General features: G+C 62.7%; 1 protein-coding gene across 2 annotated transcripts in view; it reads right to left on the bottom strand.

The window, feature by feature from the left end:
- Positions 1-12,317, bottom strand: part of PWWP2A (PWWP domain containing 2A) — a 53,853-nt gene that overhangs the window by 18,280 nt on the left and 23,256 nt on the right. The window lies entirely within an intron of this gene.

The following is a 12,317-nucleotide window of genomic DNA, read 5'->3' as shown; positions in this document are numbered from 1 at the left end:
AACTGTAAAGCGCTGCGGAATATGTTAGCGCTATATAAAAATAAAGATTATTATTATTATTAATCCAGCAGAAGGTGGTGCATGGTGGAGATTGGAGCCGGGGATGAAGACGCACAGGAAAGTGCTCAGATCATACATATAGCACTTCAGCCCCATTTGCATGGAGAAAAATGGAAGCAACGGATTGCCTTTATGTTTCAAAGACCTACCATATTGTTCGGACTACCGGACGCACTGTACAATTAGGGCCAGATAGCACTCGCGCTCATAAGAGAATGGGGCCGTTCTCATATCTGATTTTTCATGGAACGTCCAAACTTCATCTGAGCGGCGGATCAAAATGGGCAATGCAAGTCTACGGGTCGGTGAAAAATAACAGGCAGCACTCTGATGCCATCCGATTTTCATGGACTGTTAAGAGGAGAAACTTTTTTTTCTGTCCACATATGATAAAACCCAAAAGCAAATCACTGATGAAACTTGGTCTGTTTTTCTATTGTGTGAAAAAAAAGTGTCTGAACGTTCCCCAAAGACAAACATCAGATTTAGATAGGAAAAAGATTTCATACTAGTTAAAGTTTCCCAGACGGTGGAAAGAATCAAGTGGCTGGGAGGCATATTTATACACAACACTGCTACACCCAAATACAGTGCTCTGCTACATCCATATCCCTACACCCAGGGCTCTGCTCCACCTCCCCCCACACACAGCTCTCTGCTCCACCTCCCCCCACACACAGCTCTCTGCTCCACCTCCCCCCACACACAGCTCTCTGCTCCACCCCCCCAAACACAGCTCTCTGCTCCACCTCCCCCCACACACAGCTCTCTGCTCCACCTCCCCCCACACACAGCTCTCTGCTCCACCTCCCCCCACACACAGCTCTCTGCTCCACCTCCCCCCACACACAGCTCTCTGCTCCACCTCCCCCCACACACAGCTCTCTGCTCCACCCCCCCACACACAGCTCTCTGCTCCACCTCCCCCCACACACAGCTCTCTGCTCCACCTCCCACCACACAAAGCTCTCGGCTCCACCTCCCCCCCACACACCTCTCTGCTCCACCTCCCACAGCTCTCTGCTCCACCTCCCACAGCTCTCTGCTCCACCCCCCCCACACACAGCTCTCTGCTCCACCCCCCCAACACCCAGCTCTCTGCTCCACCTCCCCCACACACACACAGCTCTCTGCTCCACCTCCCCCCACACACACACAGCTCTTTGCTCCACCCCCCCACACAGCTCTCTGCTCCACCCCCCCACACAGCTCTCTCCACCCCCCCACACAGCTCTCTGCTCCACCTCCCCCCCACACACACAGCTCTCTGCTCCACCTCCCCCCCACACACAGCTCTCTGCTCCACCTCCCCCCCCACACAGCTCTCTGCTCCACCTCCCCCCCCACACAGCTCTCTGCTCCACCTCCCCCACACAGCTCTCTGCTCCACCTCCCCCCACACACACAGCTCTCTGCTCCACCTCCCCCCACACACACAGCTCTCTGCTCCACCTCCCCCCACACACACAGCTCTCTGCTCCACCTCCCCCCACACACACAGCTCTCTGCTCCATCTCCCCCCACACACACAGCTCTCTGCTCCACCTCCCACCACACAGCTCTCTGCTCCACCACACAGCTCTCTGCTCCACCACACAGCTCTCTGCTCCACCTCCCACCACACACAGCTCTCTGCTCCACCCCCCACACAGCTCTGCTCCACCTCCCCCCACACACAGCTCTCTGCTCCACCCCCCACACACACAGCTCTCTGCTCCACCCCCCACACACACAGCTCTCTGCTCCACCTCCCCCCACACACACAGCTCTCTGCTCCACCTCCCCCCACACACACAGCTCCCTGCTCCACCTCCCACAGCTCTCTGCTCCACCCCCCCACCACACAGCTCTCTGCTCAACCCCCCCACACACACACACAGTTCTCTGCTCCACCTCCCCCCACACACAGCTCTCTGCTCCACCTCCCCCCACACACAGCTCTCTGCTCCACCCCCACACACAGCTCTCTGCTCCACCCCCCCACACACAGCTCTCTGCTCCACCCCCCCACACACAGCTCTCTGCTCCACCCCCCCACACACAGCTCTCTGCTCCACCTCCCCCCCACACACACAGCTCTCTGCTCCACCTCCCCCCTCACACACAGCTCTCTGCTCCACCTCCCCCCCACACACACAGCTCTCTGCTCCACCTCCCCCCCACACACACAGCTCTCTGCTCCACCTCCCCCCCACACACACAGCTCTCTGCTCCACCTCCCCCACACACACAGCTCTCTGCTCCACCTCCCCCACACACACACAGCTCTCTGCTCCACCTCCCCCACACACACACAGCTCTCTGCTCCACCTCCCCCCACACAGCTCTCTGCTCCACCTCCCCCCACACAGCTCTCTGCTCCACCTCCCCCCACACAGCTCTCTGCTCCACCCCCCCACACAGCTCTCTGCTCCACCCCCCCACACAGCTCTCTCCACCCCCCCCCACAGCTCTCTGCTCCACCTCTCCCCCACACACACAGCTCTCTGCTCCACCTCCCCCCCCACACACAGCTCTCTGCTCCACCTCCCCCCCACACAGCTCTCTGCTCCACCTCCCCCACACAGCTCTCTGCTCCACCTCCCCCCACACACACAGCTCTCTGCTCCACCTCCCCCCACACACACAGCTCTCTGCTCCACCTCCCCCCACACACACAGCTCTCTGCTCCACCTCCCCCCACACACACAGCTCTCTGCTCCACCTCCCCCCACACACACAGCTCTCTGCTCCACCTCCCCCCACACACACAGCTCTCTGCTCCACCTCCCCCCACACACACAGCTCTCTGCTCCATCTCCCCCCACACACACAGCTCTCTGCTCCACCTCCCACCACACAGCTCTCTGCTCCACCACAGCTCTCTGCTCCACCACACAGCTCTCTGCTCCACCTCCCACCACACACAGCTCTCTGCTCCACCCCCCACACAGCTCTGCTCCACCTCCCCCCACACACAGCTCTCTGCTCCACCCCCCACACACACAGCTCTCTGCTCCACCCCCCACACACACAGCTCTCTGCTCCACCTCCCCCCACACACACAGCTCCCTGCTCCACCTCCCACAGCTCTCTGCTCCACCCCCCCACCACACAGCTCTCTGCTCAACCCCCCCACACACACACACAGTTCTCTGCTCCACCTCCCCCCACACACAGCTCTCTGCTCCACCTCCCCCCACACACAGCTCTCTGCTCCACCTCCCCCCACACACAGCTCTCTGCTCCACCTCCCCCCACACACAGCTCTCTGCTCCACCTCCCCCCACACACAGCTCTCTGCTCCACCCCCCCACACACAGCTCTCTGCTCCACCCCCCCACACACAGCTCTCTGCTCCACCCCCCCACACACAGCTCTCTGCTCCACCTCCCCCCCACACACACAGCTCTCTGCTCCACCTCCCCCCCACACACACAGCTCTCTGCTCCACCTCCCCCCCACACACACAGCTCTCTGCTCCACCTCCCCCCCACACACACAGCTCTCTGCTCCACCTCCCCCACACACACACAGCTCTCTGCTCCACCTCCCCCACACACACACAGCTCTCTGCTCCACCTCCCCCACACACACACAGCTCTCTGCTCCACCTCCCCCCACACAGCTCTCTGCTCCACCTCCCCCCACACAGCTCTCTGCTCCATCTCCCCCCACACACACAGCTCTCTGCTCCATCTCCCCCCACACACACAGCTCTCTGCTCCACCACACAGCTCTCTGCTCCACCTCCCCCCACACACAGCTCTCTGCTCCACCTCCCCCCACACACAGCTCTCTGCACCACCACCCCACACACACACAGCTCTCTGCTCCACCCCCCCAACACACACAGCTCTCTGCTCCACCCCCCCACACAGCTCTCTGCTCCACCTCCCCCCACACACAGCTCTCTGCTCCACCCCCCCCACACACACAGCTCTCTGCTCCACCCCCCACACACAGCTCTCTGCTCCACCCCCCACACACAGCTCTCTGCTCCACCTCCCCCAACACACAGCTCTCTGCTCCACCCCCCCACACACACACAGCTCTCTGCTCCACCTCCCCCCACACACACACAGCTCTCTGCTCCACCTCCCACAGCTCTCTGCTCCACCTCCCACAGCTCTCTGCTCCACCTCCCCCCACACACAGCTCTCTGCTCCACCCCCCACACACACACAGCTCTCTGCTCCACCCCCCACACACACACAGCTCTCTGCTCCACCCCCCACACACAGCTCTCTGCTCCACCTCCCCCAACACACAGCTCTCTGCTCCACCCCCCCACACACACACAGCTCTCTGCTCCACCTCCCCCCACACACACAGCTCTCTGCTCCACCTCCCACAGCTCTCTGCTCCACCTCCCACAGCTCTCTGCTCCACCCCCCCACACACAGCTCTCTGCTCCACCCTCCCCCCACACAGCTCTCTGCTCAACCCCCCCACACACACACAGCTCTCTGCTCCACCTCCCCCCACACACAGCTCTCTGCTCCACCTCCCCCCACACACACACAGCTCTCTGCTCCACCCCCCCACACACACAGCTCTCTGCTCCACCCCCCCACACAGCTCTCTGCTCCACCTCCCCCCACACACAGCTCTCTGCTCCACCCCCCACACACAGCTCTCTGCTCCACCTCCCCCAACACACAGCTCTCTGCTCCACCCCCCCACACACACACAGCTCTCTGCTCCACCTCCCCCCACACACACAGCTCTCTGCTCCACCTCCCACAGCTCTCTGCTCCACCTCCCACAGCTCTCTGCTCCACCCCCCCACACACAGCTCTCTGCTCCACCCTCCCCCCACACAGCTCTCTGCTCAACCCCCCCACACACACACAGCTCTCTGCTCCACCTCCCCCCACACACAGCTCTCTGCTCCACCTCCCCCCACACACACAGCTCTCTGCTCCACCCCCCACACACAGCTCTCTGCTCCACCCCCCACACACAGCTCTCTGCTCCACCCCCCACACACAGCTCTCTGCTCCACCCCCCCCCACACACAGCTCTCTGCTCCACCCCCCCCACACACAGCTCTCTGCTCCACCTCCCCACCACACACAGCTCTCTGCTCCACCTCCCCCCCACACACACAGCTCTCTGCTCCACCCCCCCACACACAGCTCTCTGCTCCACCTCCCCCCCACACACACAGCTCTCTGCTCCACCCCCCCCACAAAGCTCTCTGCTCCACCCCCCCACACACAGCTCTCTGCTCCACCCCCCCCCACACTCTGCTCCACCCCCCCCCCACACTCTCTGCTCCACCCCCCCACACACACAGCTCTCTGCTCCACCTCCCCACACACACAGCTCTCTGCTCCACCTCCCCACACACACAAACAGCTCTCTGCTCCACCCCCCCACACAGCTCTCTGCTCCACCCCCCCACACACACAGCTCTCTGCTCCACTTCGCCCACACACACAGCTCTCTGCTCCACCTCCCCCCCACACACACAGCTCTCTGCTCCACCTCCCCCCACACACAGCTCTCTGCTCCACCTCCCCCCACACACAGCTCTCTGCTCCACCTCCCCCCCACACACACACAGCTCTCTGCTCCACCTCCCCCCCCCCACACACACAGCTCTCTGCTCCACCTCCCCCCCCACACACACAGCTCTCTGCTCCACCTCCCCCCCCACACACAGCTCTCTGCTCCACCTCCCCCCCACACACAGCTCTCTGCTCCACCTCCCCCCCACACACAGCTCTCTGCTCCACCTCCCCCCCACACACACAGCTCTCTGCTCCACCTCCCCCCACACACAGCTCTCTGCTCCACCTCCCCCCCCACACACACAGCTCTCTGCTCCACCTCCCCCCCACACACACAGCTCTCTGCTCCACCTCCCCCCTACACACAGCTCTCTGCTCCACCTCCCCCCCACACACAGCTCTCTGCTCCACCTCCCCCCCACACACAGCTCTCTGCTCCACCTCCCCCCCACACACATCTCTCTGCTCCACCTCCCCCCCCACACACAGCTCTCTGCTCCACCTCCCACCACACACACACAGCTCTCTGCTCCACCTCCCACACAGCTCTCTGCTCCACCTCCCACACAGCTCTCTGCTCCACCTCCCACCACACACACAGCTCTCTGCTCCACCTCCCACCACAGCTCTCTGCTCCACCTCCCACCACACACAGCTCTCTGCTCCACCTCCCACCACAGCTCTCTGCTCCACCTCCCACCACACACAGCTCTCTGCTCCACCTCCCCCAACACACAGCTCTCTGCTCCACCTCTCCCCACACACACAGCTCTCTGCTCCACCTCTGCCCACACACAGCTCTCTGCTCCACCTCTGCCCACACACACAGCTCTCTGCTCCACCCCCCCCCACACACACACACAGCTCTCTGCTCCACCCCACCCCCACAGATCTCTGCTCTACACCTCCACACATTTTGAACTTCTTTCCAGGCACATGACTGATCACAACAGCTCTCTCCACCCCCCCCCACACAGCTCTCTGCTCCCCCCCACACACAGCTCTCTGCTCCACCTCCCCCCCCCACACAGCTCTCTGCTCCACCTCCCCCACACAGCTCTCTGCTCCACCTCCCCCACACAGCTCTCTGCTCCACCTCCCCCCACACACACAGCTCTCTGCTCCACCTCCCCCCACACACACAGCTCTCTGCTCCATCTCCCCCCACACACACAGCTCTCTGCTCCACCTCCGACCACACACACAGCTCTCTGCTCCACCTCCCACCACACAGCTCTCTGCTCCACCACACAGCTCTCTGCTCCACCACACAGCTCTCTGCTCCACCACACAGCTCTCTGCTCCACCTACCCCCACACACAGCTCTCTGCTCCACCACCCCCACACACAGCTCTCTGCTCCACCCCCCACACACACACAGCTCTGCTCCACCCCACACACACAGCTCTCTGCTCCACCTCCCCCAACACACAGCTCTCTGCTCCACCCCCCCACACACACACAGCTCTCTGCTCCACCTCCCCCCCACACACAGCTCTCTGCTCCACTTCCCCCACACACACACACACACACAGCTCTCTGCTCCACCTCCCCCCCACACACACAGCTCTCTGCTCCACCTCCCCCCCACACACAGCTCTCTGCTTCACCCCCCCCACAGCTCTCTGCTCCACCCCCCCACACACAGCTCTCTGCTCCACCTCCCCCCCACACACACAGCTCTCTGCTCCACCTCCCCCCCACACACACAGCTCTCTGCTCCACCTCCCCCCCACACACAGCTCTCTGCTCCACCTCCCCCCCCACACAGCTCTCTGCTCCACCCCCCCACACACACACCTCTCTGCTCCACCTCCCCCCCACACACACAGCTCTCTGCTCCACCCCCCCACAAAGCTCTCGGCTCCACCCCCCCACAAAGCTCTCGACTCCACCCCCCACACACAGCTCTCTGCTCCACCTCCCCCCACACTCTCTGCTCCACCCCCCCACACACACAGCTCTCTGCTCCACCTCCCCACACACACACAAACAGCTCTCTGCTCCACCCCCCCACACACACAGCTCTCTGCTCCACCCCCCCACACACACAGCTCTCTGCTCCACCTCCCCCACACACACACACAGCTCTCTGCTCCACCCCCCCCCACACACACAGCTCTCTGCTCCACCTCCCCCCACACACAGCTCTCTGCTCCACCTCCCCCCCACACACAGCTCTCTGCTCCACCTCCCCCCCACACACAGCTCTCTGCTCCACCTCCCACCACACACACACAGCTCTCTGCTCCACCTCCCACACAGCTCTCTGCTCCACCTCCCACCACACACAGCTCTCTGCTCCACCTCCCACCACAGCTCTCTGCTCCACCTCCCACCACACACAGCTCTCTGCTCCACCTCCCCCAACACACAGCTCTCTGCTCCACCTCTCCCCACACACACAGCTCTCTGCTCCACCTCCGCCCACACACAGCTCTCTGCTCCACCTCCCCCCACACACAGCTCTCTGCTCCACCCCCACACACACACACAGCTCTCTGCTCCACCCCACCCCCACAGATCTCTGCTCTACACCTCCACACATTTTGAACTTCTTTCCAGGCACATGACTGATCACAACAGCTCTCTCCACCCCCCCCCACACAGCTCTCTGCTCCCCCCCCCACACACAGCTCTCTGCTCCACCTCCCCCCCACACAGCTCTCTGCTCCACCTCCCCCCCACACAGCTCTCTGCTCCACCTCCCCCCCACACAGCTCTCTGCTCCACCTCCCCCACACAGCTCTCTGCTCCACCTCCCCCCACACACACAGCTCTCTGCTCCATCTCCCCCCACACACACAGCTCTCTGCTCCATCTCCCCCCACACACACAGCTCTCTGCTCCACCTCCGCCCACACACACAGCTCTCTGCTCCACCTCCCACCACACAGCTCTCTGCTCCACCACACAGCTCTCTGCTCCACCTCCCACAGCTCTGCTCCACCCCCCCACACAGCTCTCTGCTCCACCTACCCCCACACACAGCTCACTGCTCCACCACCCCCACACACAGCTCTCTGCTCCACCCCCCCCACACACAGCTCTATGCTCCACCTCCCCCAACACACAGCTCTCTGCTCCACCCCCCCACACACACAGCTCTCTGCTCCACCTCCCCCCACACACACAGCTCTCTGCTCCACCTCCCACAGCTCTCTGCTCCACCTCCCACAGCTCTCTGCTCCACCCCCCCACACACAGCTCTCTGCTCCACCCTCCCCCCCACACAGCTCTCTGCTCCACCTCCCACCACACACAGCTCTCTGCTCCACCCCCCCCACACAGCTCTGTGCTCCACCTCCCCCAACACACAGCTCTCTGCTCCACCTCCCCCCCACACACACAGCTCTCTGCTCCACCTCCCCCCACACACACAGCTCTCTGCTCCACCTCCCCCCCACACACACAGCTCTCTGCTCCACCTCCCCCCCACACACACAGCTCTCTGCTCCACCTCCCCCACACACACACAGCTCTCTGCTCCACCTCCCCCACACACTCTCTGCTCCACCCCCCACACACACAGCTCTCTGCTCCACCTCCCCCCACACACCCACACTCTGGTCCACCCCCACAGCTCTCTGCTCCACCCCCCACACACAGCTCTCTGCTTCACCCCACCCCCACAGATCTCTGCTCTACACCTCCACACATTTTGAACTTCTTTCCAGGCACATGACTGATCTCGACAGCTCTCTCCACCCCCCCCCACAGCTCTCTGCTCCACCTCCCCCCCACACAGCTCTCTGCTCCACCTCCCCCCCACACACACAGCTCTCTGCTCCACCTCCCCCCCACACACACAGCTCTCTGCTCCACCTCCCCCCCCACACACAGCTCTCTGCTCCACCTCCCCCCCACACAGCTCTCTGCTCCACCTCCCCCCCCACAGAGCTCTCTGCTCCACCTCCCCCACACACAGCTCTCTGCTCCACCTCCCCCACACAGCTCTCTGCTCCACCTCCCCCACACACACACAGCTCTCTGCTCCATCTCCCCCCACACACACAGCTCTCTGCTCCACCTCCGCCCACACAGCTCTCTGCTCCACCTCCCACCACACAGCTCTCTGCTCCACCACACAGCTCTCTGCTCCACCACACAGCTCTCTGCTCCACCACACAGCTCTCTGCTCCACCTCCCACCACACACAGCTCTCTGCTCCACCCCCCCACACAGCTCTCTGCTCCACCCCCCCACACAGCTCTCTGCTCCACCTCCCCCCACACACAGCTCTCTGCTCCACCCCCCACACCCACACAGCTCTCTGCTCCACCCCCCACACACACACAGCTCTCTGCTCCACCCCCCACACACACACAGCTCTCTGCTCCACCCCCCACACACACACAGCTCTCTGCTCCACCCCACACACACAGCTCTCTGCTCCACCTCCCCCAACACACAGCTCTCTGCTCCACCCCCCCACACACACACACACCTCTCTGCTCCACCTCCCCCCACACACACAGCTCTCTGCTCCACCTCCCACAGCTCTCTGCTCCACCTCCCACAGCTCTCTGCTCCTCCCTCCCCCCACACAGCTCTCTGCTCAACCCCCCCACACACACACAGCTCTCTGCTCCACCTCCCCCCACACACAGCTCTCTGCTCCACCTCCCCCCACACACACACAGCTCTCTGCTCCACCCCCCCACACACAGCTCTCTGCTCCACCTCCCACCACACAGCTCTCTGCTCCACCTCCCACCACACACAGCTCTCTGCTCCACCCCCCCACACAGCTCTCTGCTCCACCCCCCCCACACAGCTCTCTGCTCCACCTCCCCCCACACACAGCTCTCTGCTCCACCCCCCACACACACACAGCTCTCTGCTCCACCCCCCACACACACACAGCTCTCTGCTCCACCCCCCACACACACAGCTCTCTGCTCCACCCCCCCACACACACAGCTCTCTGCTCCACCTCCCCCAACACAGCTCTCTGCTCCACCCCCCCACACACACACACACCTCTCTGCTCCACCTCCCCCCACACACACAGCTCTCTGCTCCACCTCCCACAGCTCTCTGCTCCACCTCCCACAGCTCTCTGCTCCACCCCCCCACACAGCTCTCTGCTCCACCCCCCCACACAGCTCTCTGCTCCTCCCTCCCCCCACACAGCTCTCTGCTCAACCCCCCCACACACACACAGCTCTCTGCTCCACCTCCCCCCACACACAGCTCTCTGCTCCACCTCCCCCCACACACACAGCTCTCTGCTCCACCCCCCCACACACAGCTCTCTGCTCCACCTCCCCCCCACACACACAGCTCTCTGCTCCACCTCCCCCCCACACACACAGCTCTCTGCTCCACCTCCCCCCACACACACAGCTCTCTGCTCCACCTCCCCCCCACACACACAGCTCTCTGCTCCACCTCCCCCACACACACAGCTCTCTGCTCCACCTCCCCCACACACACACAGCCCTCTGCTCCACCTCCCCCACACACACACAGCTCTCTGCTCCACCTCCCCCACACACAGCTCTCTGCTCCACCTCCGCCCACACACCGCTCTCTGCTCCACCTCTGCCCACACACAGCTCTCTGCTCCACCTCCACACACAGCTCTCTGCTCCATCTCCCCCCACACACACAGCTCTCTGCTCCATCTCCCCCCACACACACAGCTCTCTGCTCCACCTCCCCCCACACACAGCTCTCTGCTCCATCTCCCCCCACACACACAGCTCTCTGCTCCATCTCCCCCCCCACACACAGCTCTCTGCTCCATCTCCCCCCACACACACAGCTCTCTGCTCCACCTCCCACCACACAGCTCTCTGCTCCACCACACAGCTCTCTGCACCACCACACAGCTCTCTGCTCCACCTCCCCCCACACACAGCTCTCTGCACCACTCCCCCACACACACACAGCTCTCTGCTCCACCCCCCCACACACACAGCTCTCTGCTCCACCCCCCACACACACAGCTCTCTGCTCCACCTCCCCCCACACACACAGCTCTCTGCTCCACCTCCCCCCACACACAGCTCTCTGCTCCACCTCCCCCACACACACACAGCTCTCTGTTCCACCTCCCCCACACACACACAGCTCTCTGTTCCACCTCCCCCCCACACACACAGCTCTCTGCTCCACCTCCCCCCACACACACAGCTCTCTGCTCCACCTCCCCCCCACACACACAGCTCTCTGCTCCACCTCCCCCCCACACACACAGCTCTCTGCTCCACCTCCCCCCCACACACACAGCTCTCTGCTCCACCTCCCCCCCCACACACACAACTCTTTGCTCCACCTCCGCCCACACACAGCTCTCTGCTCCACCTCCCCCCACACACAGCTCTCTGCTCCACCCCCCCCACACACACACAGCTCTCTGCTCCACCCCCCCACACACACACAGCTCTCTGCTCCACCTCCCCCCACACACCCACACTCTGGTCCACCCCCACAGCTCTCTGCTCCACCTCCCCCACACCCCCACAGCTCTCTGCTCCACACCTCCACACATTTTGAACTTCTTTCCAGGCACATGACTGATCAAGACATTAAAGGTCCTTCAATTAGTAAGGACCTGCAACATCCATGCAGCTTTAGTGATGCACACGACCCAGTATCTTTCTTTGCTGTTCTAAGTAAATATAATGTCTTCTAGGCCGCGCCCAACAAACCCATCACCAGTCGGACACAACAGGTGCAAATGCCAGTATGTGAACAGCAATGAAAAGGCTAAAAAACACTAGGCAAACACTAGGTACCCAGCAGCTAAAA

The sequence above is a fragment of the Dendrobates tinctorius genome, unplaced genomic scaffold (assembly GCF_039654945.1).
Source record: "Dendrobates tinctorius isolate UK_male_01 unplaced genomic scaffold, ASM3965494v1 ptg000020l, whole genome shotgun sequence".
NCBI lineage: Eukaryota > Metazoa > Chordata > Amphibia > Anura > Dendrobatidae > Dendrobates > Dendrobates tinctorius.
Note: the sequence above shows the minus strand (reverse complement) of the source record. Positions and strands in the feature narration are given on the sequence as shown.